Source organism: Brassica napus, chromosome C3 (assembly GCF_020379485.1).
Source record: "Brassica napus cultivar Da-Ae chromosome C3, Da-Ae, whole genome shotgun sequence".
Lineage (NCBI taxonomy): Eukaryota > Viridiplantae > Streptophyta > Magnoliopsida > Brassicales > Brassicaceae > Brassica > Brassica napus.
In genome coordinates, this window is record NC_063446.1 from 19,159,548 (window position 1) to 19,167,086 (window position 7,539).

Sequence of the window (7,539 nt, forward strand, 5' to 3'; positions counted from 1 at the left end):
CAAGTTTTATATAGTCGACTTACATCATGCATCGATCGATGTACAATATTCAAACCACCTATAGCTTTCGTTTTCTTTATAGGATGTATCAACAAACCAATCATCTCATTGATTTTCTAAGCTTTATAAAAAAAAACAAATCAATAAATACAAACTCAAAATCCAATATCTTCTATTAATCAAAACAAAATATTTTCAATGTCGTATCTTTAATGTACCTATTAAATATATAAACTATAACCATAATTACACTAATTATAAGAATAAATTTGATTTCAACCAATTGATCTATTACTTCAGTAATTGATTTGCTTTCAGAAGATGAAACAATAAATTTAAAATTTATAAGAATATAAAGATATAGAGATTCCAACCAATTGCCTATATTTGGGTATGATTTTTGCATATGATTTTTGCATAATAAGCTTCAAATTGAACATTTATAAAGATAGAGAGATTTTTTTTAATCTTTTACCGATACAAAACTTAAACAAAACGAAGAGTTAAAGGTAATTTGTTTTTGTTACACTTCCCGAAAAAAAAACGGTTACAACATGGGCTTTCATAATATGACATTTTAACATATTAATGTTATGGACATTTAATAATTATCTAGACGAAAAACAAAGACTATAAATAATTTATTATTAATAAAATTATGAAATTATTTACAATTTGATGACTAATTCATCGCCCTTTTTTATATGTTAAATTTTTCATAGAAGTTTAAAAATCATTTTATTTTATTTAAACATGTATAACTAATTTATAATCTTTTATGCCATACTAAGTAATAATATAATATTTCTTCATATTTTACTTTAATAACCATTGTTTTTATATATCGTCTACAATTCCTTAATTACGTCTACTTGTTCAATTTTTTATATGATATCGAATATTCGACATAAATGGATGGTTAAGATGCCAAAAAAATTATTTACTTGGTGAATATAATACAACAAATATTACAAATACATCATTTAGTTAAATAAATAAACAAAAACCGAAAATTCATACCTGCGCTGGCGCATGGGTCAGGGTCTAGTTATAAGATTATATTCTGAGTCCTAGACCATATATAAGACCATAAATATATTATATCGTGTTTGTTGCATGTTATCTGCAATTATTCTTACTAGAAGTTTTACCACACTATGGGCGGTTTGTTCGTTTATAATTTTAATGATAAATATATCTCTGTATTAATAAAATATAAATTTAGAAAAAAAATGTTTCAAATGCATTTTTACGTTGTCAATAGTGTATTTATAAGGTAATAGTAGTAAACTGTGAATTTAAAAGAAATTATTTGTGTTTAGTGAACTTAAGTGGCTAAAATTTGTGGAAATAGAAATTTTAAAAATAATATAATTATAATCAAAATTTAAAATGCTTTTTATTTATAAGGTAATAGTAGTAAACTGTGAATTTAAAAGAAATTATTTGTGTTTAGTGAACTTAAGTGGCTAAAATTTGTGGAATTAGAAATTTTAAAAATAATATAATTATAATCAAAATTTAAAATGCTTTTAATATGTGTGAAACTCCAAAAACATAAATTAATACTTGAGAAATTAATAACCACTATAAATTAAAAAAAAAATTCTGAGTTGAGCTAATATAAAATATGACACAATTTAATAATCAATATATTGTATATTTTGTTTTCTATTCACAGTAAAGTTTATATTTAGTTTTCTTAATATCTCTAAATATTTTAATGTTATTTTCATTTTACACTTAAAATCCATTTACATTTATTGTATACCCTATATAATCGAATAAGAACAATATATAATTTGTATCTATAAAATTTAATCAATACATATACCGTGAAATCATATGTTCTTCATATATTTACATAAAACATAGTAACATACACTAAAATATATAAATCTTAAAAGGATTTTCTTGTAAATTAATAAAATATGAGAACCCTGACATTATTAATTTTTAGAGTTTTTTACTGTAAGTTTTTGAAATGGAGGAATTATAAATTAAACCTCAAGGTTTAAAATAAATGAATTTTATTTTTGTGTTATATTATATCATTTACTGGTTTTGATATTATATTTCTAAAATTAGAGTGAAATGTTTTGAAAGATAATATTTTTTGTTTAGAATATCATTAATTTTTATTTTTTATATAATTTGCATGTAAACATAATTACAGTTTCTATTAATTTTTTGGTAATCATGTTTAAACTTTATTAAGAGTTCAAATACTCTATATCTATAACAGTTTTAATATTTTTATTATTTTTGTATATCATATATTTTTATACATCATCTGATTTAATTTAAAATTATTATTTAAAGAATAGGTTAATAACCTTAATTTCATATACATTAATATTTTCATAAATGTGTGATCCTTTTGAATATTTAAATCTGCAAATTTTATGACCAATAAAGATGATTCAATAAATATTTAAATTTTGAAGCTATAATCTTTTTTCAATAATATATTTTGATATTTATTATTTTGAAAATAATTTTTTATAGTATTATAAAAATGTGAATTATGTATGAGATTTCAATATGAACTTTGTATGTTAGCGTAGAAACATATGTATATTACTAAAACGAAATTATTTTTTGGTCATGTTTGGAAACATAGATAATATAAATGAAAATTGTTTGGAAACATGCATAGTAGTATAAATGAAAATTATTTGAAAACATTGATAGCAGTGTAAATGAAAATTGTTTGAAAAAAAGAAGTATTGTGTCATTTTAGTAATTTCATTAATATAATTACACTAATTGTATTTCCATATTTCACTCAGTTTAACAATTTCATTATATATATTACCTTAACAATACATCACATCATTAATTATATTACCATAATAATAATAGTGCAGTTTTTTTATTTATTAGTTAATCAACATTAACTTTGCACCAATTATAAAATAAAAAATGAAAAATAACTGAATTTTGCATATGGTTAAACGTTCAATTTAGTTTTTTTACTAAAAAAAATTATTTTAGTTTCAATCGATGAAAAATTACGTAGCCAAAAACATAATTCAAAAACATGTTTTGTATATAAAATAATATAAAATAATAAAGATGATAAAAAAAAATAATAAATTAAATCAAAATAATAAAAATGTATTACATTTATTTTCACTTAATTTTCTACTCCATATAATTATTTTACTAAATAAAAAATTCTGTCTATTTTACTTAAATCAGCTAAACACATAGAAAGAGTCTTTTATTATTTTATATAATAAGTTAGGCCTGAATATTAGATCCATTTAGGTACATGTTGTTTTTTCTGGATATCATTTTTTTTAATTAGGCTCCGCTTGAATATTATAAATTTATGTGTGGATTTTGAGTTGAGTGCTTTGGGTCTGGATGAGTTTGGGTCTGGATGAGTTTGGTTCTCGTGTATAGAACCTAAAAATATCTAGATAACAAATGTATCTGAAATAGGTTCAGATATTTGTAACAAAAATAACCATATTAACCGATTCGGTCGAGATCTTTTCAATACAATTAGTTATATTACGACTCTTCTAAAATATATAACATTATTTATGGAAAATAAATATCAATATATAAAAATGTAAAAATCAATATCTGTGTGGATCAATCTCTAGTTTCCATTATTATTCTAGACTTAAGTTATTTATTAAACAGCTTAATTAAGATGGAGTTGGAATAGCTAGAAGCAAATCAGAAATTTTCTATTAAAATTTAAGCATTCTCAAAATGCATTGATTAGTGATTCTCTAACATAAATTGATCTTTACACAAACTTATTTGGTATAACACTATAAATAAACTATGGATAAATCTAATGGTATGTTAATAGACAGGAGGTAACAATTAAAAAAAAAATTGTAATCCGATTTAATGAGCATAATCAAAAGCCATAAACACATCTGTTATTTTTACAATCTTTCAGACTTAATTTGGTTCGGGAAATGTACTTCTAATGAAACAGAACGCAACATATTATCATATATAGGAAGAAGTGAAGATCTCGTAATGCTTTAATCATTCTCAACAGTCTAGTACTGTAACTGTAAAACTAAGAGAGACTCAGAAAATTATGATTCAGTAGGGAAAGTGATGTTTCCTTCTCTTAACCCCAAGTATGGATCCGCCTTTAGAAGCTGTCCCCTCTCAAGCTGTTTAGATCATTAAGAAAAGACTAACAAAAAGGTATAACTATGAGCACGTGGCCAGTTCATAAAACACACAACAAAGCCAATAACACACAAAGAAGCAGTTTCTTGTCGGCTGCAGTTTTTGACTATAGAGGTATTCTTCTGTGCACTTCTCTATTCTCCAAGCATCAGGATCAGAGAATTTCATTCCATAAACCTATGCGCATGCTGTCGGATTTAACTTCTCTTAATCAAAGGATGCGAGAAGTTCATGTACTGAGCATACCAATGGAACAAACCGGCATAAGTCTCTACAGCCCCCATTCACTTTCCTGTTCATATCAATCTCCCAATGCCCCGTTAAATCCTTCTGCACAACTACATCATCGTCCAAGAGAAGTATCCTATGCAGCTTCAGGTACATATCAGGTAAAGAGAATGTCAAGTGCTTCAATAGGAAAATATTGTGAATTTCTAAACTTCATATTCAAGGTATCCTTCGGCGCATTCTCAAGCTTGTTCTCAAGAAAGAAATTCTGAAGATTAGGAGACTCCAGTGGCTTCATATAGGCACACACGAAGAGTTCAAAAACATATAGTCCTCCAAAGCTTACCCTTCTACATGAGATCCATTATAACCCTTCAGCTTCAATATAACCTGCATCGCCCCAAGATTAGTGACGACGTGTAAGACATGTTTCCATGGCCTGCATTCTTCTTAGCAAATTTCACCACCACTGACGCTGCAATCACATTTTCAGGACAGATGGCGTAACTGAAAGATTCTGATCCTCAAGCTCCGGTGATCTAGCTCATTCTCTATTTCCCTCTTCCATAAACCTCCTCGCAAACCAATTAAACCATCCAGGTTGTTGATATCGCTATTACTGCCCCCAACTGCTTTCTTTCTAAATATGTTCAAATTCCTAAAACGTTAGCTTTGTGTCTCAGAGACAAACACAATCACAAAAACAATCTCAATATCAAAAACAGTTACAATAGGAATCACTACGACAGCAACAAAACAATTCAAACACATATATATATTTTTTTTTTCATTTGAGTGAGCCCAAGCTAAGCTCACTATAATGTTATAAGTCCAGACATTGAAAAACTCACTGGAAGTGACTTTAAGTGGCAGGATCAGGTAATAATTTGTGTGGGCTGTAGAGAATTTCTTACCGTGCTTTTTCTTGCTTGATTGTCAAATAGATTTGTTTTTGATGGCTTCTTATGAACAAGTCATAATTTTAGAAGGTGTCTCTGAGGGACATTTAGGTAAACAGCCGTAGACCTTCCACTTGCCCTTTCATCAGTGGATTTGTTAATAACGTAAGAAAGGTTCTATTAACTGAAATACAGTCATTGATCCCTGTGACGTGATCGTTAGCTAAATGACCTAAACCTGGAAACTTCGTCATCTATTGCACATGCACAATAGAGAAAGAACATTTTTTTAAAAGCAAACATTTTTAGAGAAACTGGATTGCAAGCGTTATTGAATCTTCTTGGGCGACAAATTATCCACATAGATGGGATTCGACCGAAACAAATAATAACACAGCATAAGAGTTTCATTGAAGATCTAAGGCCTTCGACTTTGTAATGCAATTTGTTGTATGAAGGTCGTAGATCGTTGTTGGATGAAAGCTTTGATGTAGGGTTTATATCAGAGGAGAAAGAAAGGAAGATGAAAGGATAAAATATCTTTATTAAGATAGGTACAAACAACAAAATTGAATGAGCGTGACTGGGTGGTGGTGATAACTCCACATAAACGTTGGATTGCAGAAATCGGAAACGATGATCGTGAATATGAAGAGTCGGAGACGGCTTAAGACGCAGAGTGTTTGTAAAGAAGTTTGGGCTAGTTAAAAACGGGCCATGGCTTATTTATATATTGAACCCACGTGAATTGATTTTCGAGTAACAAAAGAATGATGTGGCGATTTGGAAGCTTTCTACTGGCTGATTTTCCGATCCGACGTAGCATAGCTCAGAGGGTTTCATATTCCCCTTTTGGTATTGTAAGATAATTTTTCTTAAAGAAACCTATGCTTTTCCTATTTTGCCTAGTTAATTTCAGCCACCAAAATTTGTAACTAATCTTTTTGATGTCCGTTTGCAGTTAATTCCAATTCGGTGAAAATTCACACTCCATTAATGGCACCCTATATGATTAGAGTTAACAAATGTTTGTATGTTTGGATGCTTCCTTTTTGACTTGCTTATCATTGTTTATGAGACTTGGGCCGAATTTCTGTAGATGTAAAGTCTTTTGGTACTTTCCATGTGTAACAAATGTTTGTATGTTTGGATGCTTCCTTTTTTACTTGCTTATCATGTTTATGAGACTACGGGGTGATTTTTGAAACCTGCTTATGATTTATGAAGGATTTAGATGAAAAAGAGTTTGATGTACTTTTCTAAAGTTGGTTGATTTTTATCTACACATTCCAACTTCAAAGGGGATGTTGAGATACAAGCATATCTGAAAACTGATTACTTCTTATTGGGTATTTAGGGCATAATTAACGGGGTCCTTAGCAGGTTTCCAACGGGTGGGTCCCATTATTTTTATAAAAACCGGCTCTTAGAGCTGTGAAATAAGGACCGATCTTGGAGTGTTTCTTGCACTGTTCGCGGGACCCACCAACACGTGGCGGTCCGCGATTGGTTCGCTTTTTAATTAAATTTTTTTTTAATAAGACAAAAAAAAATAAAAAAAAAATAAAAAAAGCTACCTATGAAACCGTGCCAACTATCTCATGCGTTAAAGATGGTCTTAGAGCATGATTAACGGGGGTTCTTAGAGCATGATTATCGGGTGAAACCCGTTTTGGGTTTCTAAATTTTTTTTTTTGTTTTATCTGATTAAAAAAAAAATTAATAACAGAACCAATCGCGGGCCGCCACGTGTCGTGGGGCCCGCAAAATAGTGTAAGAAACGGACCGAAACCGTTCCTTAACTCGCGATTATGAAACCCGTTTTTATCAAAAGCGCGGGATCCACTCCTTAAGAAACGCGTTAGTATACCGCGTTAAAGATGCTCTTAGGAGTGGAGTTATTATCTTAATTTAAGAACCGGTTCTTAAATTACGCTAAAAACCCCCACCCCTAAGAATCCCCATTAATCATGGTCTTAGGTACTAGTAGCTTTCTGTATATTTTGGTTCACTATTTATAGATCTCCAATTAGGTTTAGATATTTGTATATAAGGCAGAGCCAAAACCTTCAGGGTTCTTTAAATTTTCCACCTGCTAAGATTTTCTTTCTGTAAAACGTGGTAATGAAAGTGTCTCAGAATATTAATAATTCATCCATTATTTGATTTTAGTTTTTGAGTTTTATGTTTCGTATACAATACGTACTTAAGTTTTACGTAGTGTTAGGTTGGAAATCAAAAG